The 18447-nt window shown below is 35.3% G+C and overlaps 1 protein-coding gene and 1 pseudogene across 1 annotated transcript in view; one reads left to right on the top strand and one right to left on the bottom strand.

Moving 5' to 3' along the window:
• Nucleotides 1–18447, bottom strand: part of PDZRN4 (PDZ domain containing ring finger 4) — a 371080-nt gene that overhangs the window by 151127 nt on the left and 201506 nt on the right. The gene's annotated exons all lie outside the window — the stretch shown is intronic.
• LOC142873478 (uncharacterized) lies at nucleotides 1534–1628 on the top strand (annotated as a pseudogene).

Below are 18447 nucleotides of genomic sequence, written 5' to 3'. Positions count from 1 at the left end.
TGTCACTTTCTGAATGGTTTGGAGTGCTACAATTACTAACTTGTTCAAGATAGAAATGACTAAGGATATTAAATTAATATCAACTTTTCAACCACTGGAGAGTGGGAGTCTAACAGCTAAATAAGCTGAAAACTTGTTTTGGGGAGACACACAGAAGTATGGAACTAACATTAGAAGTTGTGCGAAATTTTCATGGTAGTATGTCTTTTAAGATTACAATGTATGTACAAAAGGTCAAAGGTACGGTATTTCATAGATCCTGTAAAATTTTGGGAAAACTGTCCTGGTAGAATGAAGGTTATACATTTATCTAACTTAAATTACTGCTGAGGAGTGCAAAGAAAACACAAAACAAAAACAAGAGTTGAGCCTATGTTGTCATTTTTTAACCAACAAAGAGGAGTTGTTGAACAAAGCAAATCTGGAGATAAGAGCATACTAAAATCAGAATCAGCATATGCATAAGTAAGGAAGATCATGGAGGACGGGTGTGGCTAATCATTTTGCAAATGTCTTGGGTTAATGTCATATTGACAAAATAAATTTCCTTTGTGTGCACATGTGCATGTACACACACACAGAGAAGAATATGCATATGTATATATTTACAAAATTTGGGACATTAAAAAATTACTTCTAATGGAGTTTTATTATAATAATGATACCCAACACAAATTCATTGAAGTGCCAGATAATCTAATCAGTATCTATGACATACAGCTCATTTGACTGAAGATATATTTTAAAATTTCTGACATGTAATGACAGATACACAGTGTGCTATTCTAATATTAGTAAAATGAAAATAAGTTATGTGTGTGTTGACTCTTCTTTTTCTGCTTTAATGATAAACTCATTTAACTATTTCCATCAATGTAACATATAAAATGGTGTACAGATCAGTGAGAATAAAATTACAAATAAAACACAATTGATAACTCTGTCTGGGCCAGGAAATACCAAGGTAATGAGCCACGAGTCTCTAATTGAAAACAATTAGTTAAATTCATTTATTCATTCAATAAGTATTTATTGATACACATGAGTCCTCTGCTCATCTTAAATAATTAAATAAATAAATCATTAAAACAGAATTTTCAACAGAGATACAGCGTACTAACCACTGTGGGATATTAGCTGGTTGAGAGACCCCTTTTATATATCATTTACTTATAAATATATCATACATATATATGTGTTAATATTTTATTGTTGCTAATGCTTTACTATTTCACAGAAAAATATCATAAGGCAGGCTATATTTAGCAGGCAGAAAATGGAGGAGTTGAGTGAGAAAAATTGTTAGTGGAAGAAATGATAAAGATGAATAATTAAGAAAGCATGGGAATGTGAAGGGAGTGGCATATAATTTAGTCTGGGGAGTGAAGTGTGGAAGCCCTCAGGGGACATTAACTTGACTATTAGGCGAAGAGTCTTGAGGGTCTATATTTGTTCTTTCTGCAGTAGTTAATGAAGAACTTCTGAATCTGTGTAAGGGACTACCGACATTTATGTTATTATTTCAGGAGGCTCAAGACTATACTTTCAGGGATCATTCCTATAGTTTGTTACTATTTCAAGAGTCTCAAACTGGAAGAAACAAAGAGTAGTCTAACAACATGAGTAATGATAAAAAGTAACAATCTTTTACCCTAGTGTACGAATAGTCTTGAACTGGAAATGGGAAGAAGTATATGGAATAAATGAGAGAAGCACTACAGAGGTAGGAACAAGAGGTCTTTCCATGTGATTGGCAAGAAAGAAGAAGAAATCAATGGCGAGTGCATTTATAAGACTAAGTGTCTGGGTTAAAGGCTATGTCATTAACAGAAATAAGGAAGTCAGGAGGGAATGCTACTGTGTATAGAGAATATAAACAGTTTGGAGCTGGGCATGATGAAACTGAGGTACTCCTCAGAATGATGTCCTTCATGGAGTTGAAATTTTGAGTAGAGAGCTCAAAGACAATGATATGGATATGAAAATCACCAATATGCGTTTGAGACTGAGGCAGTGAGTCAGGCATTCAAAGAAAAAGATACAGAGGGAAAAGGGGGGTCAAGAACTGAGCTTTTGGATATCCCTAGATAAAATAATCAAAAGAGAAAAGGCCAAGAGAATAAAGAGTCAAGAGAGCTGCAAATCCATGGACATGCCATTTCAAAACTGAGGTGCTTGTCAGTAGGGTCCAGTGTGGCTGAGAATTCCAGGCAGGGGAGAGAATGGGGAGTGGTAGATTTATTGATTGGAATGCTTTAGTCATTTTTGGGAGAGTTGCTTAGAGTAAGGCAGAGGGGAATGGGGCAAGAGATAAGGTGGAGACAGCCAGTGTAGACTAATCTTTCAAGAAATTTGTGATGGCAAGCATAGGGAACTAAAATGATATAGGAGACAGCAGTATTAAAGGAAGTGCTGGTTTGTTTATTTTAAAACAGGAGTGAGTTCAAGAAAGAAGAGATTGAAGATGCTAAAGAGAGATAGAGTACACATCTAGAAAAGGAAAGAGGGAATAGGATGAAAGGCACAATAAAAATGACAGGTAGTTTTTATTGGAAGCAGATTTTTCTTTTCTCAGATAGAAGACAATGATGAGTAAAGATATGGACAATTTAGAAGTATGAGAAGTGGAGAGATTTGAACGAGCTCACATCATATGTCCTTGCATTCATTAATATATGGAAGTGAGGTTACAGTTTTCTTAAGCCTAAAATAAAACAAAAAAATTACTTTTAAAAAAAGTCAGGTCCTCAACAAATCACAGTAATTTAAAGTAGTTTGATGCAGAAGAAAACTAAGTTTCCACGGGGACATAGAAACTGCCTCTTAGAAGTGACAACTTGCTTTGCTTTGTCATGATAAAAATGACATCAAGCCTATGCAAAACAATTGAGGTTCCAAGCAATGATCTAATAACCTAATGGATGGAGAAACACCAAATATCACCAAGAAGGAGTCTGCATGTGTAGGATGCATCTGACAGCTGGCTAGTTTGATTTAACATTATGAATTGAACAAGATATAAACTCTTATTTCTTGACGGTCATTAACTGAGAGCCATAAAAGTGCCATTAATGCTGTAGTAGTCAGCAAAATTCTTTGTAATGATCTAACATTAATGCACCCCACTCCTGTAAAACCCCCACGGCAGCAAAGATTTACTCTGTAATACTAGTTGGGTTTTCAGAAGCTTAACATCCCTGCCAATGCACCTGCTTTCCAGAAGATCATTAGGTAAAAATCCCAAGACAGCACAATCAACCTGGCTTCAGTTACCTTACCGTCTGGTAGAGAAGAAAATTAATGTTATTTGATGAGTCTCGCTCCCAAGATTGGCTAGTGTATAGTTACTAGGCCAGCTGTCTGAGGGGTACTTAGGTCTGTTCTAAGCCAACCCAGCTCATCGTCTGTGTGGATCTCAAGTCCCAACATAGCGCACTAACACACCGTCTGCAGCCTGCACCAGCTGTTACACCATTGTACAGGTACTTAACAGGATTATAGCACACGAAACCACACGCTTGGCTGTGAGCACTTTGTCGTCCAACTACAACTTTACCGGGACTCTCACAGAAGCCATCATACTTTCTCAAACAGCCTAAAACCAAAACATCAGATATTAAACGGGTATTCAAAACAATAAGCCAAGGAGAAAAGGAAGACTCCTAATACGGGGTTATTGCAAAGCCCATTTAAAAAAGGATTTCTCTTTTATTCTCACTTCCTATGGAAAATAATACAAATTAGCATAGGAAAATCCTACTTTATCTCTGAATGGAGTTACACAGCCTTAATCTGAAATCTGCTTTTCTTCTTCTGGCTACAAGAAGCCAAGCAGGGCATCCCATCAAATTGCAAGGGGAGATTTGTCACATTTGACTGGTTCTCAGGCTGAGAGTTGTCAGCTAGATGCTGAGCTGAGACAGCAGTCACCCACCCCACTGACATCTACACCCTACACTGGTCACCCAACTATTCTTCTCTAGCCAAACCTTTTCCCTTGGCTGCTGCTGTATCCGATCAGGGAAAGAGCAATAGATCAACACTTCCTTCATACATCAGAGCTGTCCTCCAAGGAGAACTGCAGTAAAATTGCTTTGTTTTACATAACAGCCAACTCTGAAATTTCATGGTAGAAAAAAAGTAGCCACAGGCAAAATGTAGTGAATCTCACAGAATCTCCAATTTAACTATTTAAAATAGGACAAAGTCATGACTATTTATAGAGATGCAGCTTGCTTTTAGATTTGCATGAAACATGATCACACAATTTTTTTTAAAGTGGAGAATTTTCTTTTTAACCAGAAATAAAATTTCTCAGGGGCAGTTTTTAAAGTTAGTATCTATATGAAATGGCTCTGATTACTTCTTTGTTTCAATGCAAGCTAGAATGCCTTTGTTAATGTTTAAAAATGTATATCACAATATATTTCCTCCAGTTACTCTTTCCAGATAATGTACCAGCAGAAATAACAATGATTCATTTAGGATGACACTGTACTTTCAATTAATGTTCCATAGAATGAAAGCAATGTTTCCAAGTTTTTCAATTTAGATTTAAAAGCATGCTTCTATTTTTAAAAAGTGCATACATGCAACATCAATGTATTTTTGTTGTTTGTCAATGTCAGTTATAAATTCAAATAAATGATAATCTGCTGCAGAAGGATGCTCATAGAAGCAGGAAATATAATCCTATTAGAACTGCATAAATTCTACTTTGCATTCCATGTTCAGTATTTTTATGAAAATATACAAACCTGTCATTACACAAGTTGTATGTTGCATATATAGAACAAAGACTGCTTATTATTTGTTGCAAGGATAAATAATTAGCAATTTAATGAATTGGAGTTTGTGTTAAATGACTATCAAGGGAGTTAACATGTGGGATTAAGTTGGGAATATCATATATATGAGAAAGTGAGGTGAAATCTTAAGACCCACATAATGTGTCCTTGCCTTACATGGCTCAACTCACCCAAGAAACACTGTATAGTCTTGCCATTCTACAACATTCCCATGCACCTGTATCCCTGTGTACTTTTGATCATGTTATTTTCTCTACCTTGAATACCATTACCCATCTGAGAATTCAAACTTTATCACTTATGTGAACTTTCCCTTTCTTTCTCTGTTTGTAATTATTGCTATTAAGAGAATTCTGACATTGTATCCTTAGTTGCTTGCTGGATTGTGACATTTTTGAGGACAAGCATCATCTTTGCATTCTTTGCTTCTTGAATACTGCCTGGTATACAACATAAGTACTCAATAAGTACATTGGATGAGTGAATGAAATGCAAGACTCTAAAACAGTGGATTAATTAATGAAGAACATCACATATAAATCTCTTAAACTATTAGTGTTGTCAATGGTTTTTGCCAATTGTTCTCCTTGAAAGTAGATGATGCTGCTCAGTTTATGTTAACAATGGCACTTACCAAAACTTCTCTGGCCAAAGACGGCATTGCCTATGAAATAACATTCAATTTTCTATCAGCTTGGGGGGAGGAGGAGGAAAGGAAATACTACAACATTAAAGATGTGTATGAATTATAGGCCTCTTTTTACATTTCCAAAAATGTTAAAACATACTAATATAAACATGAGTTTGTGTAGAATTGAGGAAATATGGCAATTTCCTTTCCAAGTAAGAATATTTGGAAATCATCCTTGGTGAGGCTTTGGCATCCATCTGAATGTTCCAAATCTAACAGTGGTAAACCGAGGTTACCTCTATACTTGTATTAATAAGCGACAAAATAAGGCTATCATCACAGAAAGCCAAAGTCAAGTTTCTTTAATAACATAGTCTTTAGATGCTTTTAACACTGGGTTTAAATACTAAGGCATATCATGCTTTTAAGTAGGGGGTAGTATGGTAGTATTTTGAGGAAAGTTTACACATATTTGGACTCAGCTGGAGCACCCTGCTGCAGTGTGTAAGAATAGACCTAATCCAACATATACTTCAAGATCAACTTGAACAAAACTAGAACAGCTACCCAGGGAAGAAAAACAATTCATTCCTTGTAGCCATGTCCTGTGGCTAAATCTGTCCAAAATTTTAGCAGCATATAAAAATACATGTTGAGCAAAGTAAAAGACCAAATGTTTTAATCAGAAAGTCCATTTTTTGCCATTCTTTGTCTTCAGAAAGGAGAAAAAAGATTCTCTGGTTTACAACAGAAAGAAACTGATATTTCTAAAATAAAAATCTAGGTGCTAGACTCTAAACTATAGTAGATACATGTCTATAGAGAAAGTAGGAAACATGGACATAAATTTTGAACATTTGCTCACAGTTTAATTCAAATCCTCTTTTCCAATTTACACTATGTTTAAATCCTCAAATTTTAATGACACAGTTTAGGAAAAAAAATATTTGTCAATCTCAGACAAAATACTTGGGTCTCTATCACTCACACGGTTGTAAAGTCACAGAAGAAAACTGAAATATGGTTTTGCTTCTAGGTCCTGTGTGTCCTAGCTAGACTTAGTCTGTCTCGTTCTATTTAAAATTTAAAATGAATTTGAAGTATAAACACATTATACTTGCAAACGTGAAAATAAGGCAAAACTTAGAATAATTTTATTTCAAGAGTCAAGATCTTGATTATCTAACAAAATAAAAGCAGATAGTAAAATGTGACATATTCAGCACATTCCTTCCATGATAAATTACCCTCTGCAAAACTGAAAGACATACTGTAACTCAACGTTAAGGTTGCCATGGCAAAGCATGCCTTCTGGACACAATTCCTCGTTTCCAAATAATTATGTTTTATCTACCATAAGGTAACCAATTTCTTTCTTTAAATACAGAAGAAAAACATTTCTATACTTAACTATAATACTTCCCCAAAGTTTGAATCTCACCAAAATGTTGGATGCTTTACAACAAAGGCTGTTAGCTTTTAGAAATTTGATGGTGTCAATATTTTCCTATACACAGACCAAGATGTTTGTTCATTCAATTTTTATTTATATATGGACAGTATATACTGCTAGACTCTAGGAAGAAAAAGCAGAGTGACAAACTGGTAACTGAAATTTACAAAGTTATATGTATATAAAAAAAGAAAGTCCCATTAAATTTTGCTCTTCAATATACCTTCATTCCACCCACATGTCTACATTTTTTACTCACCCAACCAAGTTGAAATTACTATCATCTCTTAACTGAACTGTACACAACTAATTCCATTGCATATGTCCGTCTGCCTCTGATACTACCATGACAAGTTCTATAGGTATTCTAGACTGGAGGCATATCTTAAAATTATAAACCAGATCATATTGCATCCCTACTTCAAAATTGCATGAATTCTAGGTGTCTTAGAATTAAATAAATCTAAACACTGCTAAATCTATAACACTGCTTGTAAGGCCCAGCATGATTTGAACTGTCCCTTTCCAGCCTGAGCCCATCTGCTCTCCTTCAGTCATCAGCCTTCATTCAATTCTTCAAATGTTCTCCACCCTGGATGCTGCTACCTCCGAGCCTTTGGCTATGCTAGCAGTCCCTCTGAATAAAGAACATTTCCCTTTGTCTCATAAGTGTCTACTTATTTTATACTGTCTCTTCTTCTAGGATACCTTTCCTGAAGCACAAAATGAGACTATTTGTTTGCTATCCATTTTTGTATCATGCTACATTTTTCCATCATAGCAGCTACCATAGTTTTAATAACTTTTGTAAAATTTGATTTATACTAATGTGCTTCACTAAGTAAGCTCTTCCAGATTTTTAAGTTTTGGATATTAAGAATTTTTTTGTTTTGTCTTAAGAGGGTAGTGCATGATTTATTAGAAGCTGTCTATCCATGTTTTCTTTTCTTCTTTCTTTCTTTTTTTTTTTTTAGTTTAAATTTTAAAAAATTTGACATGTAATAATTATACATATGAATGGGGTACATAGTGATGTTTTCATACATATAATGTATGAAATGTATGATAGTTTTCATACATATAACGTACAGTGATCAGATCAGGGTAATTAGCATATCCATCATTTTAAATATTTATTTCTTTGTGTTGGGAACATTCAATATCCTTCTTCTTACTATTTGTAACTATGTATTACTGTTAACTGCAGTCATCTTAAGACAGTGTTATAGAATACCAGCCTCTGGTATCTTCTATTCTACTTTTTATTTCATGAAATCAACTATTTTTTAGATTTTACATATGAGTGAGAACACATGGCGTTTAAATTTCTGTTCCTGGTTTATTTCACTGAGCACAATGCCCTCCAGTTCCATCCATGTTGTTGTGAATGACAGAATTTCATTCTTTTTTATGGCTATTCCATTGTGTGTGTATACAAGGTCTGTCCAGAGAGTATCTAGCCACTGTTAATATAACAAGAATGGTGTTTTTCATATTATATGGCTGGATACTTTCTGGACATATATTTATGTCCTCATATATATTCACACACTACATTTTCTTTACCCATTCATCTGTTGTTGGACACCTAGGTATTGCTATTCTATAAGAGATAATGAGGATTTAGCTCTTTTCCTCCCCTTCCAATATTTGATATTAATTGTTCTATCTTCTTTTCATTTAAATCAATATTTAGTCATTAAACCATCATAATTTCATATATAAGGTTCACATCCAGGCTTTGTGGTACATTATGATTATATTTCCTTTTTTTATACAATGTCTTCCTTTCCCTGGAGTCAATACTGACCCTTCTTTTGGTCTGTTTACTAAGTATGTATGTGTACATCTTTACAACAGACACTACTAGTTGTCACCTATCACCCATCCCTTTTTCAAAAGTAAGAGAACTCCAAATTTTTAACTTGTCACATGATTACCCAAAATGAGGACTCCGTTTCTCAAGTGTGGCCATGTTCTGCCATGTCACGTGGCAGCTTCCAGGAACCTTCCTTAAGTCACTGCTGGCTCATTCCCTTTGCTCATTTTCCATCATAATCCTTTTCTCCTCCCTGCTGTCCTTCCAGCAGAAATAAAGTGGACGTGACTGAAGATGAAGCATTCATCTGGACCATAAAGTGACCTTGGGAAGGGAAGCCAGGTACGCCGGTGCATGTGGGTCCAGGGGGTCTGTGACTGCTACAGTGCACATAAAATTGTATTTGGGTATATCTAGATACAGTGGCAAAAATTCTATAGGAATTATAAGTTTTGTATTAGGGGGCCCTTACTCTAAAAATATTAATTAAAATCAATTTAATGTAATCTTCTTATTTTATATCTAAGAAAACTGCCCCAGACAGACACCTTGTCTTACCTAAGATCACACATAAATGTCTAGCACACATGGGACTAGACCTGACTTGACTTGACTAGACTAGATCGAGCCCTCTTGTCTAGCCTTTCTTGTCAGTTTCTTATTCTCCTTCTCCTTAGCTATAACCACCTGAGAGAAAAAGTTGCTGATCACATTGCGAACTGAAATTAATAGAGGAAGAAAGTGAAAAGTGAAGGACAGAGCTGTTCTATTTTGTTTACTATAGGGTCTTGTAAAGAATTAACTAGGTATAAATGAAATGCCTTTTGATGTCTTTTACTTGAAATCACATTCTTGCTTTAATTAAGCAGTCCCCAGAAAAGCAATAACCCAGTAGGATAAAATAAGCCAGAATTTGCTTATCCTCCAAGTTCTTTAGCATGCTAAAAAGTCAACCAGAGGTACAATGTCTGCGCTTTTGTTGGTGAGTGCCCAAGAAACAAGGAACTCTGTATCCATTGATTTTTTTTTTGTCTTTCACCCAGTGAGAGAAGTCAGTCTGATCAATGTTATTTCTCACTCCCAGGTACAAGTTTTACTAATTTAACCCAGGACTAAAAATAGAGAAATATGAGGGGAGACAGTGTATCTCTAAGGTGGTACATGGTGGCTGTCATCCTTCTACTTTCTCTTCACTTTTCCTTTATTAAATGGGAGGATGAAGGAAGTGGAGCTAGAAACAAAGACTGGTACCATAAAAAGAATAGCTGGACTTATATATCTGGGGGTACTAAATATATGCATTCATATTTGTTCTCACATTCTAGGCATTAAGTTATGAAAGCCTATGCTTCACTTGCTACAAATTCCCAATCAGATTTGACTAACTCTTTCTCAGGTAGTTCTCATGTGCCCAACAGTGAAAAAGGCACTTTGTCATGTTATGTCATTTCATCCTTGCTACAGCCCTTTCATTTTTAAAGATGAGGAAATTAAGGTTGAGACAGGCTCAACAATCAGAGCCATTAAGCCAGAATAGGATTCCAAATTAAATCAGACTTCCTTTACAAATCTCACTGTGTAACATTCCTCCTCCTAGGTAGCTATCAAACAGAATATACTTTCTGACATTCTAAATGCTAAAGAAAAGACTAAATCATTTAAACTATGAAAATGACATAATACTTTAACATTTGACTTCAGACTAGACCAAAACAGTATCAGAAGGCTCAATAGTAAAATGGTGTAGCAATAGATATGTAAATTATAACATGGTCTGTGGTAAGGAATTCTAAGCAGTGGCTTGCATTTTCAGGGTAAATTATCATGCAAAAGTTTCAGAATATTTATCTTTATCTTTGAAATGATTTTACAGGTATGTGTCTGTATGTGTTGTGCGTGCACGTATGCACTTTCCAGCTTATGAGAATATAAAGCATTTTTAGGATATATTTATGCTTATGATTTTTAAATAAAAACACTAAAGAAGGCAAGGCATGCTCATGCCCAATACAACATGAAAAACAAAAAAAGAGTTTTAGAAATCCTTATGGGAGAAATGATACCTGTTATTGTTCACATTTTTAAAGTGTTTAATTTTCTTAATGAGGTAAAAAGTTGAAATAGAAGAGTTTATATGCTGCTATGGGTTGAGTTGTTTCCCTCCAAAAAAATACATTGAATTCCTAACCCCTAGTACCTCAGAATGTGATTTTATTTGAAAATAGAGTCATTACAGATGTAATTGGTCAGGTGGGGTCACCCTGGAGTAGGGTGGGCTCCTAATCCAATGGGAATGGTGTCCTTATAAGAAGGTGGCCACGAGAAGACACAGACACAGGGAGATGCTATGTGAAGATGGAGGCAAAGGTTGGAGCTGCACAGCCATAAGCTAAGGAACACCAATGACTACCAGAAGCCGGAAGAAGCACGGAGGATCCTCCCTAGAGCTTCAGAGAGAACATGCCAGGTGACACCTTGATTTCAGATGTCTGGCCTTTAAAACTATGAGACAACAAATTTCTGTTGTTTTAAGCCACCCAGAGACAGCTACAGCCCTATGAGATTAATACATCTGCTAACACTAGTTTTCTGTGTGTTTCATCGAGAATATCAAAAAGTACCTTTTAATATCTGATACTTATTGAGAATACAGAGGAACTTTTCACATGTGGTATTTCTGAGTTTTAATCTATAAAGTGATAAAGAACTGAAATGCCAAAAAAATGAGAAATGACCTCATATCAGTGAGTTCCATAATAAAAGGAATAAATGCATCAAGGAACGATAGAGGAAATGTCACTCCTCAATGCCCACATAATACCCCAAGAATCCCTCTGTCTACTTATATTTTTCCCCAATGGACTGGAAAGTACCTGAGGATAGATATCTTGTCTTTTGGTTCTTCTGCATCTAGCAGAGTGCCTGGGGAGCTTGTAAAGAGTCAATAAATATAGGTCCTGAGCAAATCAATATAGGAATAACAAAATAGCATAGATTTTTAACTTTAAAAAAATCTAGAAATAAGAGGTATTTAAAATTTAATTCCTAAAAGTATGGTAAATCCTATAGATGCCTTTAAAGAAATATTTTGTTCTCTTCAACTCTTAATATATTTTTTATCTCTGTTGTTACATTTAGGAATAAAATCAACCTCCTCCTCTTTTAAGACTAAAACTGTTTGGAGCCAAAATTCATTCATTCTATAATAGTAATAGTTTTGCCTTTGATACCACTTGGATTTTACTTACATAACCCAATAGCTTGGAAAATTTGTATACGTTTTTAAAGGAAAAGAGCAGAAATTTTCCTTTTTTCATTCAACAAGTATTAATAATAGAAATGAATATCCTTCAGTCCCAAAAGTAATAAGAAGAAAGAAAAAAAAGTAAGAGAGAAAAGAGAGGGAAGAAAATTAAGGAAGGAGAAAGAAAGAAGAAAAAGAGAGAAACAAATAGCAAGTTTGTTCAACTAGATCTTTGAAAATTCTACAAGAATATCATATTGTTTATTGGAAAAATGTATACAATTCTGACTTCAAAAGTCTTTAGTAGACCTTAGGTTTTAGCCTAAGAGAGGCTAGATAATCTTTTCATCCTATATGATTATGTTCAACATAGCTCTCTAGAGAACTACTCCTTCCTTGCATAAAATACCATTTTCACTTTGGAAGACTTCATCTCTTATATTGCAAAGATGATGCTTTAATAAGCTCCCACACTTCCACTTTGTCAAAACCTGGACTCTATAAATTCGTAAAGAGAGAGCTCCACTATGTGTACTTCACCCGGAGCAGCTTAAAGTAAAAACCCGTTGTGCTGAAAGGAAGGCAATTTATAAACATCTTTATCTCTCTGTTTCAAAATACTTCTAAATTGAAAACAATAAGCTTTTCATGATGCATGAATCAGTATCTTCTAAACATTTTCACGAAGGCGAAATATCCCTTTCTTCATAGCATACAAAATGCTTAATTTTTCTTTTCTACTTTCTTAGTCTCAAGTTCATCATGCTCTTTTATTTATAATATCCATTTACTGAAATTACTCCTGACATTTTTTCCAGTTGATAAACACTGTCAAGGTAATTATTAAGTGTATATTTCTTTACTCAGCTAAACTTGCCTTATTATCAAAACTCACACTCTAAAAACTAATTGTATGTAAAGTCAACGGGCTGCATGTTTGAGAATTTTAATTACTTTTCTATGATCACTTTATATTCTGTACATAACATCCAGGTAACACAGCTTCTACAATGATAAGCAGTTTAATTAGAAAGCTGAGATAAGAAAAATGCCTTTTACCTTACCAAATTTGTTCACGCCAGGAGCGTGATAACTTGGACTCGTCTTTTCTTGCAGAATTTTAAAATGTGAAATGTTAATATTAGGTGAACCTTACTTCCTAACAGCCTAGCAAATGCTTTATTAATATGCCATTTGGGTTTTTTTTCTCTTCTGTACATGTAAACACTGCAGTTGTAATTAGATTGCAAAACTGAACCTGCCTTTAATCTTTGTGCCAGTCCAAACAAACAAGTTTTTTCTCACCCTCCTAACCTGGCACAAGAATCATAACAAATAGACGCAAATGTAAGCTGTGCGCTGCCAATAGCGTGTCTGCCCTTTCCACAAACTGTCTCAGAGGATAGCCATTGATTTCCTAGTTATTATGAACATGAAATTATTGAATGACAGATGATAGAGTGTTAGGTCCTACAAGTATTTTCCCAAATGGGTTATCTCGCCAGGGTTGCCATGGTAACTATGCTGTTTGACAGACCTTCCCACAAAGAACCCTTTGCTGAGAATTCAGCATCAAATAGCTCTCTGCTTACTATAGGCTCATGTTAAATCTCAGAACTTAGAAGCCTTCTTATAAAGGAAAGAAGAGTTTTCTTGCTGGGTAAGTCCACTGTGTTACCCCAAGTACTAACCTAAATTGCCACTGAGATATTTTAGCTCAGTAACTTCCCCAAGTGGATGAGGACTTAGCCAAAGGCTGAACCTTGTACTGTTAACAAAGGCAGTGTTAATTCATAGAAGATAAATTAACAGTTCTGAGAGCACAGTGTCCGTGGGGAATATAAGTTCTGCATCACAACACACAACTCATTAGGAGGAACGATGCTCCCAAATCAAGCATTTCTTGAGCACCTAAAGGTTGTAGCATTTCTTGTGAGTGCCATGCTCACACTGTGAAGATGAATTGGGATTGTATTTTTTTCTTCTCTTTTATTGTGCCACACACATACATGAAATAAAACATTTTTGAATTAAAATCATCTGTAGAGTATACACACACACAGACATATATATATATATATATTTTTTTTTTTTTTTGAGAGGTTTCACTGTGTCACCCAGGCTAGAGTGCAGTGGCATCATCATAGCTCACTGCAACCTCCAACTCCTGGTCTCAAGGTATCCTCCTGCCTCAGCCTCCCAAGTAGCTGTGAAAATAGGCACACGTCACCACACTCGACTAATTATTCTATTTTTTATAGAGGTGGGATCTTGCTCATGTTCAGACTGGTCTTGAATTCCTGGCTTCAAGCAATTCTCCTGCCTCAGCCTACCAAAATGCTAGGACTACAGGTGTGAGCCACTTTTCTGGATGACTGTAAAATAATAATTTTACAACAAAACAACAAATCAAAGATATCACAATAGCTTGGTCAAGATGCAGGAAGCCACCTTACTACCCACAATAGGCTTTGATTTTTCTTTTACATGTTTATTTTTTACTTTTCCACTAAATTACTTTATTTTACTTTTCAACTAACTGTTTCATTGTATCATTTCCTTTTCATAGGAAACATTCTGGAAAATGAAGAGTTTTAATATTCTTACTTGTTAGACTTATCTATTGCTTGCATTTTAGTCTTTCTGCAGAGTATATTATCACTAAAAGAAAACAAGGTAGTTTAAATGTTGGATCCATTCAATACTTTATAGAAGAAATTCCATAGGAATTGAGAACAAAAGTCACAGTTTTTATATGCAGTGGCAATCCATCTTTAAGTTCCTACCCAATTCTACAGTGATTATTTTAGGCCAGAGATGCCCAAAGCTAATTTTATGACACTTTATTATCTTACAGGAGGGGGCGGTATCCAAAACAAAATTAATTTTAATTCATATTAAATAATGAAAATATATAGCATTCAATATTTTTTCTTATGTAGATTACGGGGACATAGTAAGTAAACTCAAGCAAGCAATGATAATGCATCATAGTTCCAGACATTTTGGACTAATTGGTTTTGACCAAATTTAACTATTAGAATCACTCTAAGTTGGGGCAAAGAATTAAAATAAAATGGAGGTTTACGTAAACCAAAAACTTAAGCAAATGTTTTATTATTCCAAAGTTCAATTAACCTGAATTGCAGACAATATAATTTTACCTTTGTACATGCCGATAACATACAAATCTATATCTCTGTAGATTTCTACCTAGAGCTTAGACCGATATAGTCAATGATCTACTGGGAATTTCTATAAGGATTTCTATTGGAATGACCAAAAGACACTGCAGATTTAACATGTTCAATCTTGAATTCATTGATGCCTTCTCCTTGTATTAACAATTTCTCCAAACCAACTTCTATTTTTTATGTTAAAAAATGGTTGGCATCATTTACCCAATTACTCATGCTAGAAATGGAGGTGTCGTCTGTAACACTTCACTTTGCCTTCCTCTCATTCAATCAATCTCTAAGTGTTTTTGATCCTGTCTAATTAACATCCCTTATATTACCCAAGTCTCTTAATTTCTGTGTCTACTCTCCTGGTCTGAGGCCACCATGATCTTTCTTGGGTAATAGCAATAGACTCAATCTCCTTACATTGTCTCATTGCTTTATAAAGACTCTATAAGGCAGCCAAATTAATCTTTATAAAACATAAATATGGTCAGATCATTTTCTTGCTTTATACCTTTTAATGCCTTTCTGTTGCCACCAAGATATAATTTAACCTTCTTATACAGCATGCATGGCTCTTCATGATCCAAAGGTCACTACTTACCTTCCTTCTTGTGTCATTGGCCATTTCAGATGCATTTTCTTTAAACTCTGGCCAGACTGAGTTATTTATTTTTTAGGTCCCTGAGGAGTACACGAGTTCCTTTGTGTCCAGGTCTTTTCACACACTGCTTTTTTTTTGTGTGTGGTGCTGGATACATTAAAATATCAATGTTGAGTCCTTGCACACTTTAACCCCTTGTACTTGTTTGTTGGCCCCACCTTTTTTTATTTTTTATTTTTTTGACAGCATCTTGCTCTGTTGCCCAGGCTAGAGTGCCATGGCATTAGCCTAGCTCACAACAACCTCAAACTCCTGGGCTCAAGCCATCTTTCTGCCTCAGCCTCCCAAGTAACTCAGACTACAGGTGTGCTCTACCACACATGGTCAATTTTTTATATTTTTGGTAGAGATGAGGTCTCCCTCTTGCTCAGGCTGGTCTTAAACTCTTGATCTCAAGCAATCCTCCTGCCTCCCAGAGTGCTAGGATTACTGGTATGAGCCATTGGGTCTGGCCTGAAGAACTTTTTAAAAGAGTAAATTCTTGGTATTTGAATTTCAAAAGCTTAACTTTGGGAATGTGGTAGAATATATATGGAGGAAAAATATCAAAAAATGGAGAATGTATTTTGAGAGAATTAATTGATGGGTGCAGGGAAGTAAACAAAAGAGAGCTAAACCTGAAATGGCTTATCACATTATATGAGGACCTTCTCAACAGTGACTTGCCTGAACTGTCAACTGGAAAAAAGGCCAGAGTGAGGATTTCTCAGTGGATGGCAGGTATACAGAAGACATGGAAGATCAGGTGCCCATTTCTGGTGGTTTGCACTAATAGAAGTCTTAAATATAGACCAAACTTTAATTGACTGAGATTAAGTTTCAAGTGTACGGTAAAACATGAGATCTAAGTGAAATTAAGTTGATTTAAAGAAGAAAAAGTTACTTTAATCCTTGAGTTTGTGTGTTGTATTTGTACCTGCTAAGTACCTAGACTGTCTTCTTTTTTGACATCTTCTCTCTTTTTGCCTTTCACAGTGAGCCACAAAGCTGACAGTACATCTGAGTGACTCCTCCTCTCCCTTTTCTTACCCCTTTTCCTTCTTTTTCAGTCTTTTTTATTTTGGAAAATTTCAAGCATACATAAAAGTAAAAAAAAAAAAATAGTACAATGAGCCCCATATACCTAGCACTAACATATAGCAATAATCAATTCATGGCTTTGGAAAATTTTTAAAAATACAGTAAATTAAAAAAAAAAGTCAGTGGTATCTGGTGATCACAGAACCAGAGTTTCCAAGGGTGGGACGCAGGTACCTGATCTCTTTCAAAGCTCCCCAAATGATATGAACTGGCAGCCAGGATTGACAATGTTTGTACTAGTCAATTCATAGAATGCCTTCCATGATAAGTCTTCTGAGACCTGGTGCCTTATCTCCAAGGACAGGACTCTGCAATCTCTTCAGGCCTCTCCCCCAGGTGCCATGCTATCCACAGCTCTACCCTATGAATACAGTTGGCCCTCCACATCCATGGGTTCTGCATTCATGGATTCAACCAACCACAGGTCAAAAATATTTGTGAAAAAGAATATAATAAAAAATAATACAAGCAAAAAAATAATGTAGTATAACACCTATTTACAAAGCATTTACATTGTATTAGGTAGTATAGGAAATAAAGAGATGATTTAAAGTGTATAGGAGGATATACATAGGTTATATGCAAATACTATGCCATTTTATATCAGGGGCTTGAGCATCCATGGATTTTGGTATTCATGGGGGTCCTGGAATGAATCCCCCATTGATACTAAGGCATGACTGTACTCCCTTCTTAGCATGTATGGCTTGCTGCAAATTCTTTCTGTTTGTCCATTTCTTGGGTCTATGTTTTGTTTGATATTGCATTTTTAGCGATTTTTTAGAATTGTATTGTATGTCTCTGGCACATAAAAAGTAATTAAAATATTTTGAATGAATGAATGATATGCCAGTATTAAATAAAATTTACTTAATATTTCAGGAGACTCTCTTTCAGTTATCAGAAAAACAATATCATGACTGTTCTGATGGAAATGTTAAGTCAAACTTTTCAGTGAAGACTGTCAATATACTTATTCTTTCCTTCCTGTCACCTCAACTACCACCATGACCAACCCTATATTTCCAGTACATTTATCTACTTATCATATAAAGAGAATGTTCTGGAACTCTTCCAATCTGAAATTATTAGTATCAAAAACTATATCTTTTTTCCATGATTTTTAACCTTGGAGGTAGGGGTCTGTGTGAATCACCTGGAACACTTTTTCAAAATAACCAAAATATTTCCTCCCTCATCCCTCATATTCCTGATGGAAATAGCTTGTATCCAACAAGTATCTGGGGGGAGCAAAAGGTGTTACAAAATCCATTGATCTAATTCTACCATTACAAATGGTCTTTCCAGCTCACAACTATTCTTTACAAATGAAGTTATGATACAGTGAGAGGGTAGAAATGAAAATAAGAGCAACAAAAAGCCAACCAAACAGAAAACAGTAGATATTTTTCCAAACTTTGATCCTGAGTGTTCCTTGCTGCTGCTGCTCAGTATAGTACGGGTGTGTGATGTGTGTGTGTGTGTGTGTATGTGTGTAGGAGGATCACAAGTTCTTGTCACACCGGTGGATGGTTATATGCTGCCTGTCACTATCAAGCTGGGTTT

The sequence above is a fragment of the Microcebus murinus genome, chromosome 10 (assembly GCF_040939455.1).
Source record: "Microcebus murinus isolate Inina chromosome 10, M.murinus_Inina_mat1.0, whole genome shotgun sequence".
Classification (NCBI taxonomy): Eukaryota; Metazoa; Chordata; class Mammalia; order Primates; family Cheirogaleidae; genus Microcebus; species Microcebus murinus.
This window is presented reverse-complemented; position numbering and strand designations above follow the sequence as displayed.